The sequence below is a fragment of the Alexandromys fortis genome, unplaced genomic scaffold (genome assembly GCF_014885135.2).
Source record: "Alexandromys fortis isolate MF-2015 unplaced genomic scaffold, M_Fortis_MF-2015_v1.1 scaffold_33, whole genome shotgun sequence".
Taxonomy (NCBI): Eukaryota; Metazoa; Chordata; class Mammalia; order Rodentia; family Cricetidae; genus Alexandromys; species Alexandromys fortis.
This window is the reverse complement of record NW_026067917.1, coordinates 8,517,738-8,534,681: the sequence shown is the minus strand read 5'-3', so window position 1 is coordinate 8,534,681 and position 16,944 is coordinate 8,517,738. Positions and strand designations below refer to the sequence as shown.

Genomic DNA, 16,944 nt, shown 5'->3' with positions numbered 1-16,944 from the left:
TAAATACTAAGCATCTCTCCAGCTCCTTTTGAAACTCATCCCTGTTTATAAACAACATGCACTAATAAAAGACTCACACTCTTAGAAAAAACTTAATGGAATTATGGTTCTTTTTTTGTAAAACGAATCACTGAAAATTATGATGTATATGTGTATATGTACAACTGCATGTATGCATTTAACTTTTAGAAAGTATTTCATACTTGAATTCAACATATCAAGGACTCAGCACCAAGATCAATGGATTGTATGTGTTCTGGTTTACAAAAATCCACACAAGTCTGCTACACACTTCACACCTTTATTTTTATTTTCACATATCAAGTGGAGCAATGTGGATTGCTAAGGTATACATTTACTATACTAATGTGAACAGACACATTTCTAAGGCTATAGCTATTTAAAGAAGACATAGCATCAAGACACTCATTCTTATTCTGGAAAGGTTTAAAAAAATCATTTGTTATTAAACTAATTGTACTGTCAAATGCTTCTTAGAATCATATGTAAACATTGTCATAATTGGCTTCTCTATATTTTACTTCTCTATATTTTACCCAAATAAAATAGAATTCCTAGGTTACTTTCTGTTGTGATAAACACTGACCAAAGCCAATCTAGGGAGAAGAATGTTCAAACTTAACAAGGAAACCATGTCAGGAGGTAAAGTAAGAACCGGAAAACAGGAACTGAAGCAGAAACCACAGGAGAATGTTGTTCACTGGCTCATCTCCATGGCTTGCTCAGTTTGCTTTCTTATATAAACCAGGGTATCTACACAAGGATGGCATCACTCAGAGTACTCTGGGCCCTACCACATCAATCATTAATCAAGAAAATGCCTGCACAAACAGACAGACTTGCCCATAGCCCAGTGTGACAGTGACAATTTCTCAACTAGGACAGTGACAATTCCTTAACTAGACTACCTCTTCCCAGGAGACTCTGTTTTTAGCTAAGGTAGCAAAAATTAACCAGCAAAGAGAAGAATGGACATTGTAATTAGACTCAGAGTTTGGGTTTTGATGTTTATAACATCCAGGTTTTTAAGTGAATGGTGTTTCTAACTAGGTAATGTAAATATATCTCGCTAAAACACTTTAAGCATTAACAAAAAAATACACAAATGGTATAGGAAAATACCAAAACCTACTGTAAAATAACATGGGTCTACATCCTTAACTAATGGCCGGGAGAACTTTCTAGCTTGTATCCATCCCATGTGATCCAGCATACTTCTTCCCAGCTTTCTATTCCCAATTTCATGCTTTTGTTTATATCCCATGCCAAAATAATCTCTCATTTCATCTTCTCTCCTTCAAACACCCATCTTACACGAGGCCTCCTCCATATGGTGTACTCTAAACCTCAATGCCGTACACCAGTCTTTTCCCTGCAATAACACTGGCACATAAATAAGTAGAGCACCGATGTCATTTTGCTACAGATGAACTTCAACTATTTACATTGAAGCAGATGCTACCTGAAGACAAAAATGTCACAGCCATCTTTGCCTTCCATGAAATGCCTAGTGCAGTGTCTTATTTATGCTGTTCCAAGTACTCACTAACGCTTTGCTTAACAAAACTAAAATCCTATTAAACCAGGAAATTAATCAACTGAACCAAATGGAGTATTTACTCTAATTTTCTTTTGTTGGTTCTTTCAGCACAGTACTTCTTTTAAGTACATTTTCTACACATTCTATTTGGAGTTCATCCAATTCAGCTGGCAATATGCATCCTTTTCTATAATGGCTCATGTTCACATTCTTATATAAGCATTTTCTGTCATGGGATGACCTACAAATAGAGCTAAACAGTACTATACTAATAGCAAAGACAATTCAGCAAATTGCTGGGTTCTAAAGTTCAAATACATGATGTGGAACAATCTTCATACACTGTAAATATGTATTACTCTCATTGGCTAATTAAGAGTTGAATGGCCTATAGCAGGACAGGAAGAGATTGGGTGAAAGAGGCAGACTAGGAGGATGTTGGGAAGAAGGGAAGAGTCTCAGGAGATGCCATGAGACAATAGTGAGCAGGATGGGAAGTACATACATGAGGTAAATGAGCCTCGAGCAGCACACAGATTAATAGAAATGGATTAATTTAAGCTAGAAGAGCTAGCTAAAAACAAGCTTAAGCTATCAGCCAAGCATTTATAATTAATATTAAGTCTCCGTGTGGTTATTTGAGGAGTGGCTGGCAGGACAGAAAAGTCTGCCTACAGATACACTAACTACAAATGCATCATCACTACTTCTTGCAGCAGCCAGGAAGCTGAAGAGTTCAGACTCTCAACACCCATGTAAAAAGTCAGATAGAGCAGTGGGCAGTACACTCTTGTAACCTCACCACTGGGAAAAGACAGGAAGGTGCCAGGGGCTCACTGGTGTGTTAGGCTAGCAAGCCAGTAAGCATCAGGTTCAGTGAGAGACCCTGTCTCAAAAAACTGAGGCAGAGAGTAACATAGGACAACACCCAACAAAAACCTCTGACCTCCACCTGCATACACAGGCATACACGCTCACGCACATGTATACTGTCCCCCGACACACAAAGAAACAAAAGTGAATAAGATTAACGGTTTCTCAACATCTTCTGAATTTCAGTGTTTTGTCTCCTCAGAAAGCAGTTCATGAAAAGTCAATACACAAAGAATATGGGAAAATAAGCTTTAATACTAACTGACAATACAAAATTAACTTGCTTTGTGCTATTTTTTGACAAAACTAGGAATTAAATCCAGGGCCTCACACATGCTAGAGAGCTCTACTGAGCTACAGACCTGGCCAAAAGATACTCTGAACACTTAGAATTTCTTCTCTTGATTATAGTCAACAAATCAAATGCTTAAGAATCACCTCCGAGTTAATACAAATGACTGCCTACAACTACATTCTCCAGGTAAATGGCACCAGCTATTCTGTAATAAACTGCTCTTTTTCACTTTAATGATGTGATTCTCAATTTCAATACAGACAAGTAAATTAAGAATAAGTATAGTCTAAAAAGCTGTGCTTATGTTTTTTTCTGAATTATTAAATCCTGAAGAAGATTTACACTAAAAGAGAAAATTAACAATCATGATCTACAGTGCTCGATTTACTGTCCCTTCCCCCTTTTTATATCAGGCTTCAAAAGACCACCACAGATTACCTAATTTGAAATTCACATCTCTTATTACATGTATCTTATCTAAGATAAAAAGGTACTTGTTGCTTTAAAAACATTCAAAAGGATTGTGATAACATGATAGATTTAAAACTGGCCAAGTTTTCAAAGTACTAATCACAACAAACCAAATTCAATCCAGTCAGTTCAATTATGTGCAATATATAAACAGCAAAGTTGCAGGATTAAAACACCTCTAAAAAATCCTCCTTCCAGACCCAAAGGAGTTTAAAGTATTCAGATGATACAACACATCTGGCTTCCAGGTACAGGCACTGCTTCAATAAAAGAAAAATCTATGAAATCAATCAAGTCAATACACATAAAGGTATCACAGGATTGTGATTTCTAATTAAATTTGTAAATTACATGTGTGTATAACCTATCCAAATCTTTTTCCTGGAAGGATGGACATTTTAATTTGACCTCACTCTGACCATGGCAGTGGCACCCTGACAACTAAATAGTATACATTCTGAATATATATTTCAACATCACTTGGAAGCAAAATGTTTTTTTTTGAGGGTCGGAAGACATGTTAGAGAACATGTGTTTTATAAATGAAGTTATCAGTTTTAGTTGAATGCTAAAGGGAAAAAATGATTCATTATGGGGAAAAGTGAGTTTAACTTTTAAAGAATACACTCATTCTGTTTCCCAGTACTAGTTTCAAACAACGATATACACCAAATGCAGGGACTCAGCTGAACACTGATTTGATTAAAAAATACATTGACAGTAAAACGACCTTATGACCCAGCTATACCTCTCTTTGGCATATACCACAGGATCTGACAACCATTCACTGCCACCGCTTTACTTGACTGGCATAACTCCTTACTACATTCTAAATTTCATCCCTATACCACAGACAGGTGTAACTACAGCCCTCATCAAAGAAGCCTCTTTAAAGGAAATGGAAACTCACATTGGACACAGCACAGATGGTGCACAGGGAGCCCAGACATCACAACTCCTGTAAAGAAGGGTCAGGAAGATTGTAAGAACCCTACTAGAAAGACAGCTGTGAACCAGTCTCTCCTAGTAGTGGCTGCACAAATAAAACCTAACAATGACAATACCAATAAACATGCTAACATGGAAGAGGGAAATTTTCAAAGGATTGAACCTACCCCAGACAAAGAACTACAGGAAACAATGACTGCTGAAAGAGGGTGAACTAGCCTCTCCCAGCAATGAGTCTAATTGGGTAGCCAATACAAAGTGGTCACCCCGAAACCATATACACAACAAAACAAATTCAGCAGGTTGTATTTGCATATTTGTGCATGCATACAGAGAGAGAGAGAGAGAGAGAGAGAGAGAGAGAGAGAGAGAGAGAGAGAGAGAGAACACAATATAATAATCAAAGAAAAAGAAGCTACCAATTTGAGAGTGAGGAAAAGATGGGAGAGGTTGGTGGGAAGAGACCTAGGAGGGTCTAGAAAGAGAACAGGGAAGGGAGAAGTGGTATAATTATATTTTGATTTAAAATGTATAAAAGTGAAGAAAAACATTATAGTGCTTAAACTAACCTAGCCTAGTAAACAGCTGTCAGTCTTTGTTGCATTTCCCTTTAGAATTCAACCCTAAAAGGTAATAACTATGTAAGTTTCATGAATAAAAACAGGATCTTTAAAGTTAGATTACCAAGGCAATTACTACATATCATTATAGAATGGTAATGCAGTACACATTCCGCAAATAAAGATCAAATTTACTTCAACTACACTAACCACCACTACTCTTTTTTTCATTTTTATTTTTATGTAGTCATAAAGTTTTTGGAATCATATGGCTTAATGCCATACTTACGCCACACTCAGTCATCCCAAGGATATGGCAAACTGGTATCTTTCACCATCTTTGTCTAACAGTACATCACCGGCCCCAGTAGGCAGCTCACCCAGACAATTTCTGTAATGGATTCTGGCTCTCTCTGCACAGTAGGTGACAATCCTTGTCAAGTTTCCAGTCTGTCTCATAACTGAATGATTAGAACCTGCTGCAGATGTCACATCTAAATACTTAAGTGGATTTTTATCATCAGTGTCACCAAAAACAGTATCACCAACAGCACTGTCCTAGAGAACATCGATTTCAGTACTGCCATGCTCTCTCCATCATAGCTGATAAGACACTGCTTTCCTAAAACAGAGGTCAGCAAACTAGAACACAAGTAAAATACACACTGCTGCTTGTTCTTATACAGGTATAACCTAAAAGTGGGTTTTCTATTTTAAATAATTAGGGAAAGGTTAACTCATATTCTGGACATTTAAAAACAATTGGAATCAGATTTCAGTCTCCACAAATAATGCTTACTAAAAGACAGTCATGTTCCTTCACTACTTCTCTACAAATGCTTTCACAGAAGCAGCACACTGGAGTATGAGCAAGAATGATTGCTACAGGAGCCCAAAATATTTACTATCTGGGTCCTTTAAAGAGAAGAGTCTACCAACTCTTAGCCTAGAGAAGTTTGTGGTGTTGGCATTATGATATCATCGGTGTGTTGTTTTCAGAACCTTGGATGAATGATAATAATAAACCAACTATTTCCTTCTTATTTCCCAGCCACTCAATTAACAAGTATTTCCCTACAATGTAGACAGTTCACTCCCTTTGCTCTTCTCCTTGGCTCAGCTTTGCATCAATGAAAGACTTAAAAATGACCTTGGACTGGAATGAAGAGCTCAACTTTAAGTCTCCAATACTGGCTTCTTCCATGTTCCAAGCTCTGTCGGTATTGCATTTCTACTCTGAACCAACTATAATGGAGGTCTCTAAATTTTCCAGAGGTGAACATGTATGACATTAGTGTGCATGCTGATGGTCACTTCTTGGTCATGCTCTAACACCCACTCTGGCATGTATGTTTCTTTGGACATTTTACAACCTGAATAGTTCAACCTCTCCTAGCATCAACATTACATCTTCTAAATTATTTTTCTTTGAATCTTCAAACTTTTGACCTAGAAGTTCAACCTTCACAAATGGCCTGCTCCTCTTGTTACCACAGCTGAGTTTATATAAACTCCAAATATAAGAATATAACAAAATCAAAATCTGTTGTCTGAGGCCACTTGTTCATTCCCGGCTGCCCAGACTCAAAATAACCACACAGAAACTGTATTAATTAAATCACTGTTTGTCCAATCTCTTAAGCGTATTGCTAGCTAGCTCTTACATTTAGAATTAATACATTTCCATTATTTTATACTTTACCACGAGGCTTGTGGCCTACCAGCAAGGTTCCAGCTAGCAGCTTGCATCTTTCCCCTCTGGTGGTTACATGCTGTCTCTTGACTTCTTCCTCCCAGCATTCAGTTTAGTCCTCCCACCCCGAACCCCCACTTAGCTCTATTCTGCCCTATCACAGGCCAAAGCAGTTTCTTTACTCATTAACCAATAAAAGCAACACATAGACAGAAGTACTTCCCATACCATTTCCCCTTTTCTGTTTAAATAAAAAGAAAGGCTTTAACTTTAACATAGTAAGATTATATATAACAAAACAGGTATCAAGCAAGAATTACAGTTAAAAATATTATCTACTTTACCTTTTATCATAACTAAGGAAAACTCTAATTATAACTATCTATTCTTCAACTCCATCAAAGACTCCAGAAAGACACAATACTACCTAAGCAAACAGAAAGTGAATTGCAAGCAACTTCCAAAACTCTAGAATTAACAGAGACATCTTGCTGTCTGTATCACTGGAGCACCCATCTTCAGCCTACAGGCCCATAATATCCAGCAGACTTTTCCATGAAGCAGGAAATTTGAAAGACAGTTCCACCTATATTGGCAGTTTGTCAGTCACTTCTGTGTCCTGCAGAACTTCCTGGTTCACCAGCACAAATGGCTCTAACTTTTTTGGGATGTCCACTACAGAGCATTTAAATGCGGTCTGTAAGCAGAGTGCTACAACTTGCACAATGGCAACACAGACCCACTGTGTGCCTAAAAATGGGGCATGGTTCTGTTCTTGTCTTTACAGGAAAATACACATCACCAAAAAGTCAAGAGACCCTGGACGTTTGGATGCATAAAGAGGAGAAAATAAATATCCAGAAGGAGTCACCAAGCAAAAAGGAATATGACTTAATGAGGACAGGTTATTTGCATATGTCACATGAGGCATATACAATTACTAGTACAGTCTGGTATCATTGACATTTAGTTTCTATTAAGATGTTCAAAATTTATTCATTCTTGTTTTTAAACCACAAGACCTAAGACAGAAAAAAAAAGGCAAAAAGTTTCATTACTATAATAATAGTAGTAATTTTGTGCCCCCCCAACTGCAAAGACACCTGCTGACAAATAGATATATCACATTCTAAGAACTGCTATCTTGTTTGTTTGTTTTCCAAGACTGGTTTTCCCTGTGTAGTTTTGACTGTTCTGGAACTCACTCCATAGACCAGACTGGCCTTAATTCAGAGATCCACTTGCCTCTGCCTCAGTGCTGGGCTCAAAGGCAAACACCACCACTGACCAGCTTGAGAACTACTACCCTAGACAAAAACAAAAAGGTATAAATGAGAAGGTAACATCCTAAAATCCATAGTAAATGTCCCTATACAATTAATGTACCAAGTGTTTGCACTGACATTTTGATTTTAACTCAAAATGCTCCTTTTTTAGCTCTCATTTATTTTGCAACTTAATTGTAATACAAATAACAGCAAGCAGCATTAAGTCTGCATATGCAAACATTACCTCACTTAATCCTCTTATATCTCTCTCTATTCATTAGCTGTTAGACCACAGATGAAGAAATTTTGATTAGAGGCAGAGAAAGTTTTTTCAAGGTCACAATAACAGCTGCTGGTACACCTGAGATTCAGACAAAAAACAAGTACTATGCATATCTAATATTAAGTCTTGATAACTTATCTTTACAACAGATGAAAGCTTCTGCCTAGGGAAGCAAATCAGATCTAAAGAGCAAACTGGAGGTAATACATCTCAAGCCCTGAAACAGAGATTGCCAGACCAGGGTCTCATGATTCCAGTAACCTTTAACACCTTGTAATATTGGGCCCTACCTCTTAAAGGTCCACAATCCCCTGCTAATAGCACCACTTTAGAAAGCAAGCCCTTTGTAGGGCATCTAAACCATAAAAACAGTATATTCTGCCTCCTTACACCACATATCAGTACATTATGTGTATATAAAGAGTGATAATTACGTCTTTTATAATTTTATATTTTGGGTTATAAGCCTAGCCACTAATGACTTAGCCATTTCTCCTACCTTAAACAAGCAAACCTTTTGTAACTTTAAAGTCATCTGAACAAAATCTCTATTTGGAAAGGTTTTGAGTTACCCGTTTACCTCTATCATCAAATGGGAAACAATTTCCCCTTAGTGTTTAAACTAGATAGTGTATTAATTCACATTGCTAAAATATGATCTCATGAGGTAATGCATCAAATATTATTATTATTATTTTTTAACTACCACATGATTATTATTTTCAAACATGAGAAAACTGAAATTCAAACATGTTAAATATCTATCTTCCTCCCAAGGAAGAATTATACTGCTTATACTGTACAAAATCAAAACCAGTCTCGATTGACTCTTGAGTCCAAAATCTTTAGTCATACATCCAGACCTATTAAGGAAAGTTTCAGCCAGTGGTGGTGGTGCACACCTTTAATCCCAGCATTTGAGAGGCAGAGGCAGGTGGATCTCCAAGTTCAAAGCCAGCCTGGTGTAGTTCCAGGACAGCCAAGGCTACATAAAGAACCCATTTCAAAAAACAAAATAATAATAATAAAATAAATAACTAAATAAATGAAAAAGTCTCGGTGACTCGCCAGTTACTCACAAAGTTGATACAGCTCTTGCTAATACCACACTCTACCCAAATCAATCAAGATATGACTCATCTTGCATCTCATAATGCAACAAATAAAAAAATACATACTGAAAGTAAGTATGTTCTCAGGTACTTCAAATAAAGGATCTATAGGTAATATTAAAGAATGAAATAAATTGGCTTATACAATGTCAGCACTCATTTATGTGAGTTGTTTATGTTTTTTAAAAACAACAGCTTAGAAGGTGATGTCATCACAGCTACAGGGGCCATCTAGAAATTACACAATAGCTTTCAAAACCAACAGTACTACAAACCTCAGTCAACTGCAAAGAAATCATTTTTCTAAACCCCAATCAATCAGTAAAATTTCCATTTCAAGTTAGAACCTACAAAGGTCAGGAGTCCTGCCCTGAGGTCTGTTTCTATTTTTAGGATCTATACTACAAAGCAGTTGTTAAAGAAACAGAGAGGGAAAAAATTAAAGAGTTATCCAGTTCAATACACGTGTTAAAATCCAACTTTTAAGAAGTATAAGCATCATATTCTCAGAGTCCACACACGTTGGTGAGGAAGCTGACCAAATGAAAGGCCCTGAATACCACTAACAGAAGGCAGTAGAGAACAGAGATGAGTAATTCCTCATGACACAGAACACCATTCCAAAGCTTGGGAACGAGAGGTTTAAAATCTATAGACCAACATTACTTCTTCCCATCAATGACTCCTAGTGTGGCCGAGAAGAATCACAGTTCTGTAATGTCAAAGCAAATGACAAACATAAATGAGGGGGCGGTGAAGACTGAGGTCATATCTCTTAACATGCATCATTTACAGTAAGAGTTCTCCCATTTATCTGAATTAATTTTACATACTTCATTTCATTCAGATAATTGAAGTTTTCCTTTAGAGTTGTAAAATGTTTACCTCAACATAATCAGTAAATTGTCCACTTAAAGATACCACTACAAAAATTACCATCTTTCCCTTCTACACATACACATGTACTCCACTATCATTAAATGTATGAGATTTGGGCTTCTGTGGGAAATTTAGTTCAAATGTCCTCTTTAAAAAATTAGTACAAGAAACCCTCCAAGAAAAGTTATGGTCATTACCTTTTTAATACAGAGTGTGTGCACTGCTTGTTAAAGGCATGGTAATTTGGGAGTTCAATATATGACTGCTGTTCTAAAACCAAATTAAAGGTTTACACTACTAAAGAGTTTGATGACTTCCCTCAATACAATAACTACAATTGTATGGAGAACAAAATCAAAGAGGTCCCTCTTTTTATAGGCAGTAATTTCAAGGCCTTGTAATGAGAATTTACTCTTTAGTATATAATTACTAATGAACAAAAGTGGGGTCATTAAACTCACTTCTTTATAGTGCCATAAAATTTCTATGTGTAAGAAATATAAAATCATACATAATATTCATCAAACTCAGAACACACTGAAATATGCAATGCCTTACAATTCAACACAGTGAAATTTTTGTTCCTTAAGTAAATAAGTCTATAAGATGACTGAAGTCATTTTTCATATGGATATTTATAATTTAAAATATAAAACTTCCCAAGTACTAATGTTGGCAATAAAATGTCTAAACTTAAATGAATTCTGAATTTTCTATGGACACTGTCCCTCCCCACACTAATACAGAACTTCCTATGAGAATGGCTGCGTATTTAACCAGTATTAATAACTTGCCATGAGAGATCCAGTCTCACTCTTGAGGTATACACAGTCTAAAAGGCAGGGAAGAACATACAGAAATGTATAGTGAACACCTTATCAAAAGAAAGCTCAGAATGGAGAGAGCAGAAAGGCAGAAAGGCAGACACTTGAAAATAGCCACCATTCAAAATGGATGAAAATAATCCATTACTCCGCAAACACAGTAGAGAACCTGACTAAAGGCTAGCCAGGAGTGGGTTCTAAGTCATGACTGGAAAGATCCTCAATGTCCTTGAGTTTCTGATGCATATAAAAAATCTGAAAAGTGTTACAAATGGTGACAGTGAAAGAATCCACATTTCAGTGTTAATGGGCAGCACAGTATGAATCAAAAAGATGGTATCACACACAGTATCCTGGCTCTTCAAGATCTTTACTGTCTACAGATGAAAACAGGCCTCAGTTTCCTATGGAGAAGAGGACATAAAGGAAGGAAGCTGGTCAACCTGCTCCTGGTGCCCAAGCAAAGAGAATGTTCTAGTTCCTCAGAAGATCTAGAAGGAAGAACGGAGGGAGGAAGAGAGGGAGGAGGAAAAGAGGGAGGAGGGAGGGAAGAAGTCCTGATTCCTTTTTTGATAAATACTCAAAAACTTATCATTTGTTCAAAAGTTTAAATATAATGGCACAAGAAGGAGAAACCTATATATTCTTACTAATTCTTATCTCATTTTATATTCTAAGTTCCTCTAAGCTATACTGAAATCCTCTGCAAATTTCTTACATACTTTGAGATGTTTATGTCATATGTTTGTAAAGCTCATAATAAGCACTGTGTTTGAAATTAAACTCCCATGCATAGAGAGTACATGCCAAGGCTAGATATAGCATAGCACCCACTTCTGGGAAGAATGGATGGTCAGCATAAGACTCTGGATCCTACCCAAAGAGATTTTTCAGGACAATGGGATGGGGAGTATATTTACCTATTCATCAGTGTAAAAAGGACTAACCTTTGAAAGTGGGTAGCCCCTGACTGAGGCTGACTTAAGAACCAGTATAGATGGATGCAAGATGACTGTTTCATGTGATTAAGTACCACTCTACTCTACTATAAATTTGCTTTTGATAACACTATCAGTGGGGAGGGGGAATGAATGAAGTTCAAAAATAGGATCTCTGTACAGGTTATCATACAGAACTTCACATGTTCAAACAGTAATCACTCTATGGAACTGGACTGGCTATGTATTTGTTGGCCCAAAATCTACTAGTTTTTCAATGGAAAAAGTGACTGTACTTTGCAAAAGAAATCTTGAAATATTTCCTATTTTGTTTTGCTTTCATGCACAAACACTAGTGTGATCTACTAAAGAAAAAGCAAAGAATAAGCATAAAAAGAGAAGATCCATTGTGTTTTACCAACATAAAGAACATTGGATCATTTAAAATATCACTCCAGGACAGCCTGACAAAGTAGTCCACACTCCCAAATCATGTTATTTATGCAATCTATGGGCTGAAGAATACATCCTTATAAAGTGAAACCAACACTTTAAAAGATGCCCTACGGTAACAATTAAGAGGTTGCTGAAGCCGGGTGGTGGTGGCGCATGCCTTTAATCCCAGCACTTGGGAGGCAGAGGCAGGCGGATCTCTGTGAGTTCGAGACCAGCCTGGTCTACCAAAAGCTAGTTCCAGGACAGGCTCCAAAACCACAGAGAAACCCTGTCTCGAAAAACCAAAAAAAAAGAAAGAAAAAAAAAAGAGATGAATTCACGGTTATCAAACTTCGCTCCAGTAGAAATTTCACATTACTCTTGTGCAATAGAGGTATATTCTAGCACAACATTTATATAACTACTCTGAAGTTTTTCAGTGACAGCATTAAAGAACAATATGATACTTCCCCCAATTTTTCTAATATTTTCTAATACCTTTATATTCTCTTTCAGTACTCGCTCAACACAAAGAAGAAAACTAGTAATTTCAAGTTTACTAAAATCATAATTTGGGACTTCCAGGCACTCATCTATCAAGACAAAGCATTTACAGAGTATCCACTGTACTTGACACTAGTCATACAGATTAAAAACATGTGGCCATCTTCCAAAAAGCACCTACCAAGACAAGACACAGAAGCAACAAGTACTTACTACACCAAACACCGTACTGTCCAAAATGTAAAAAATCCTACCCCATCCCAATTTAGGCTCAAGTTTTTTTTAATGTAATAGTGAAGATAATGTAGATTACTATTTATGCACTGGATCTCTCTTTCTGCCGAATATCAAAGTCATACAGACCTTAACCCCAAACCTCTTGCTAAACTAATCCTCTGGGAGCCACAGACTACCTGATCCAAGACTATGAATGACGGAAAGGTGAGCTGGCTCATGGGTTAAGAACATTTATTGCTCTTACAGAGGACCCAACTTCAGTTCCCAGCATCCACACAACTCCAGCTCCAGGGGATCTGACACCTCTGGCTTCTACAGATACATGGACAAACACACATATTTAAAAAAAAAAATAGTAATAATAAAATAAAATGCTTTTATGAACAATATGACTAATAGAATCCTACGTAGAAAGTAGAGATGTAAGGATAAGGAGTTCAAGGCCAGCCTCAGCAACACAATAAATTCCAGACCACAGCTGTGAGATCCTTTCTCAAGAAAAGATGATCTGAGTAACCTTAAACTGAAAGATTAGTACTAGCTGGGCGGTGGTGGTGCACGCCTTTAATCCCAGCACTTGGGAGGCAAAGGCAGGTGGATCTCTGTAGGTTCAAGGCCAGCCTGAGCTATAAGAGCTAGTTCCAGGACAGGCTCCAAAGCTACTGAGAAATCCAGTCTTGAAAAAGAACAAAACAAACAAAAAAATAAAATTAAAACAAAATTATTAAATTCAAATTTTTAAACTAAAGTAGAAATGTTTTCAACAAGTAAATTCAGTATAGTTTGCTAAATTCAAATAAATTTGCATCATTTGTAGCTAATGAATCAAAATTAGAAATTCTCATATGAACAGTAAGGATTTTTTTTTTAATTTATAGTGATTACTTGGTAATTTTTTTCTTTCCTTTTTTTTTTTTTTTTTTTTTGGTTTTTTGAGAGAGGGTTTCTCTAGGTATTTTTGGAGCCTGTCCTGGCACTAGCTCTGTAGACCAGGCTGGCCTTGAACTAACAGATCTCCACCAGGGAGTGCAGAGATTAAAGGTGTGAGCCACCACTGCCAGGCTTACTTGGCAATTCTTAAGACAACATAATCTAGAAGAAAGGGACCAGAGCTCAGGAGCGCACTTTTCTTTGCTTAACAGGCTGGGGCAGAGTGGGTAACAGTAAGGCCAAAACAAGATCAAGTTTGGGACAACATGTCCCATGATTAAGTTTCATCTAGCTAAACGGTTAACAAAGGCAACAGCTCTATTCAGTTCCTTCTAAACTTCATGAAAACAAAACGTAAAATAGTGAAGCTGGATTACACTGCTAAGGTCCATCACAAACTGAAAAGCCTGTTATTCTGTAAGTCTAAGGTAAACATGTCACCACGGCTGGAGAACAAGCGTTTAGAAGGCATGGATGCTAGAAGGTGTAGCCTGAGCTTCAGGTATTACCTACTAATGGTTTTCAAGTTTGTCGAGGTATCCTGATTCAAAATGTGTTCCTCCAACCCTAATATTAAACTGTTTCATTAAAGACAGAACAAGGGCCCTAAAGACAATAGTGTCTAATTCTCCTCAGCTTCAGCTGTGGATATTCCACATCCAGACCTGGGATGCACTAATTAAAATTCAATATCGCACTTGGGCATGTGGGTTCCACCATGAAATTCCTGTCATGGTTAAACAGGTTAATAGAACCCAATAATATAGTTCTAGTAAATTATACTGCCCCCCCCCCAGCAGCTCCTTTATCTGACCACTACACAGTAACCTTTAAAATCTATTTAAGGGGTAATAGCAACTATGTCAGGCAAGCTGGGGCACAGGAAGGCTGAGGATAGCAATCCACCGCGTGTGGGAAGAGCACCTTCAACTCACGTTTTCCATTTTCAAATTGTGATACACATGGAAGAAGTTTAAAAAAAAACACGTAAACCCTTCTCTTTGAACTTCGCATCACAGGGCCTCAAGGGACGAACTTAAGAATGCTTCTCTCAAGGCTCATCTAATACTGCATAGTTCTGAGAAGACTAAAAAAGTTGCACTTGCCCCGCGGAGTGGGAGTGGGGGTGCGGGCGCTGCCTACCGAGAGACCAAGGGTTAAACTAATGCATTATTGCAACTTTGCTGGTGTTCAGTTAGTTGTAAAGACTTATTCACTCTGGGAACGCTGTCTCGCCCGAGGATGCGGGGACTGGCGGGACGCGACGGCAACGTCAAGCCCGTGCCGAATCCCCGAGCGGGGGAAACAGCGAGGTGTGGGGTCTCCGCGGCCCGGGGTGGGAACGCGGATCCCGATCAGGAGAGCGCAGACCGGGACCGAGCCGCACGAGAGCCGGGACGGGGCGGCCTGGGGTCGGCAGGGCCTGTGCCGATCCCCAGCCTCCGCACTCCGGGAATAGTCGCTCGGGGCCACACCGCGGCCCCGCAGACGCAGGACGGCGAGCGTGCGCCCGGGAAGCGCGGGCCCCGGCTCCGCCCTCCTCACCTCCCCCCCCCTTCTCGCGGCCGCCGCCCCACTGGGAACTCGGAGCCGCGCGGCCCCGCGAGGCGGGCGCCGGGAGGGAGGGGCCGCGCTCCCCGCCTCCCGCGGCCAGCGCTGCTCCCAGCCAAGGCGACTCACCTCCTCCTCCTCCTCCTCCTCCTCCTCCTCCTCCGCTCCCTCCAGGCCACCGGCAGCCCAGCTGGCGACGCGCTGACGCCGAGCCCCTCCCCCGCGGCCGCCACCGAGGCCGCCCGCCCCTCCCCGCTGCAGCCGCAGCGGCCTTGGGGCGCAGCAGGCGGCGGCCCCGCCCTCGCCCCGCCCACAGGCCCGAGGCTCCGCCCCCCGGGTTGCCAGCTCCACGCGGAGTCCCTGAGTCAGAGGCCGCGCGGGGCGAGCGAGCCAAGTCGCCGCCGCTGCCCCGCGCCTCCTCACACCTGCTCCCCGCCCGCCCGCCCGCCCGCCGGCCCCTCGCACGCTTTCCAGTCACGCCAGCGCCCCCGCCGCCCCTTCGGCTTTTCCATACTCTCTCACACCTCTCGGCGCCGCCTCCGCTCGCGCTGCGGCCTTCTTTTCCTACTGAGGGCGCGGGCTCCCCCGGCCGCGTTCTCAGGCAGGTGTCGAGCCCTTACCTGTAGTCCCTGTACTTCCGGGTGGGCCGCAGGCTCGGGGGAGCCGGTATGTCCAGTGCACACCCTCCTGCTTGTATTGGTCAGCGCGGCCCGCTTTGCCCTCCCTCGGGAATCCTGGAAGATCTCTGCTAGCCAATGCTGGCTTTTCCTATACTTAAGGTGTGTGCAGCCCTCAAGTTGTCGATACTACACCTCCTACCTCAGATGGGGCTTGGCTATTGATAATGACATATTCGCAGCCCTACTAAAAGTCAGAATGAGCACAAGAAACTCTTAAGGGCCTCTATAGAATGGGGGATTTTTCTCCTTGGCGTTTCTACGAATCTGGGTTAACAATTTCGTATTTGGGATCACGCTGTGGATGCAATGATTCGGGCAAAGGCAAAACATGCAATGGTAGGTATATGCTTTTTTAAAACTACAACTTGGCCCAGACTGTAATGCAGAAATGCATTGAAGCATACCAAAATAACAGAAACCGATTAGGCCTTTGGAGATGCATCCACGAGTGCTTTAAGTTATGGGAGTAAACATTACTATCCTTAAATTGAACAGTGAAAACTATCCTGTTCTAAACAAAGCCCACACTCTATGTGGACCTCCCAAGCTTAAAACCATTGTTGACTTGAACACCAGTATCACAGGCATTTAAAAAGCCTAATAAACCATCTGTCCATCCACTTTTACACAAATTGAGAAACAGAAAACTGAATGCAGAAAGCTGAAAATGAGAATTCCAAACTGCAAATGAATCTTGTAAATCCTATTCCACAAAATAAAATATTGAGGGGGTAAAAAAAACCACAAAGCCTAGGGGCTACCAGTTCATCAATCTGAAAGATGAGTCCTCTAATTTTATAAATGAATCATCTAGTCCTTAAGATCACCTGGAGTCTAATATTTTTCATTTATCTGATACAGATCTGAAGTCCTGAGAAGGTAAGTTGCCTAACCAATACACC

The 16,944-nt window shown here is 39.8% G+C and overlaps 1 protein-coding gene across 11 annotated transcripts in view; it reads right to left on the bottom strand.

The window, feature by feature from the left end:
- Gtdc1 (glycosyltransferase like domain containing 1) overlaps window positions 1-16,109 on the bottom strand; it is a 401,452-nt gene extending 385,343 nt beyond the window's left edge. For 3 of the 11 annotated variants that reach the window (XM_050139906.1, XM_050139900.1, XM_050139904.1), the window contains exon 1: window positions 15,887-15,960. The gene's annotated coding sequence lies outside the window, so the exon portion shown is untranslated. Of the gene's footprint in view, window positions 1-15,886 lie in introns of all 11 variants that reach the window. The other 8 variants (XM_050139902.1, XM_050139903.1, XM_050139901.1 and 5 more) reach the window with 8 other exon arrangements.
- Between the last annotated feature and the right edge of the window lie 835 nt (window positions 16,110-16,944).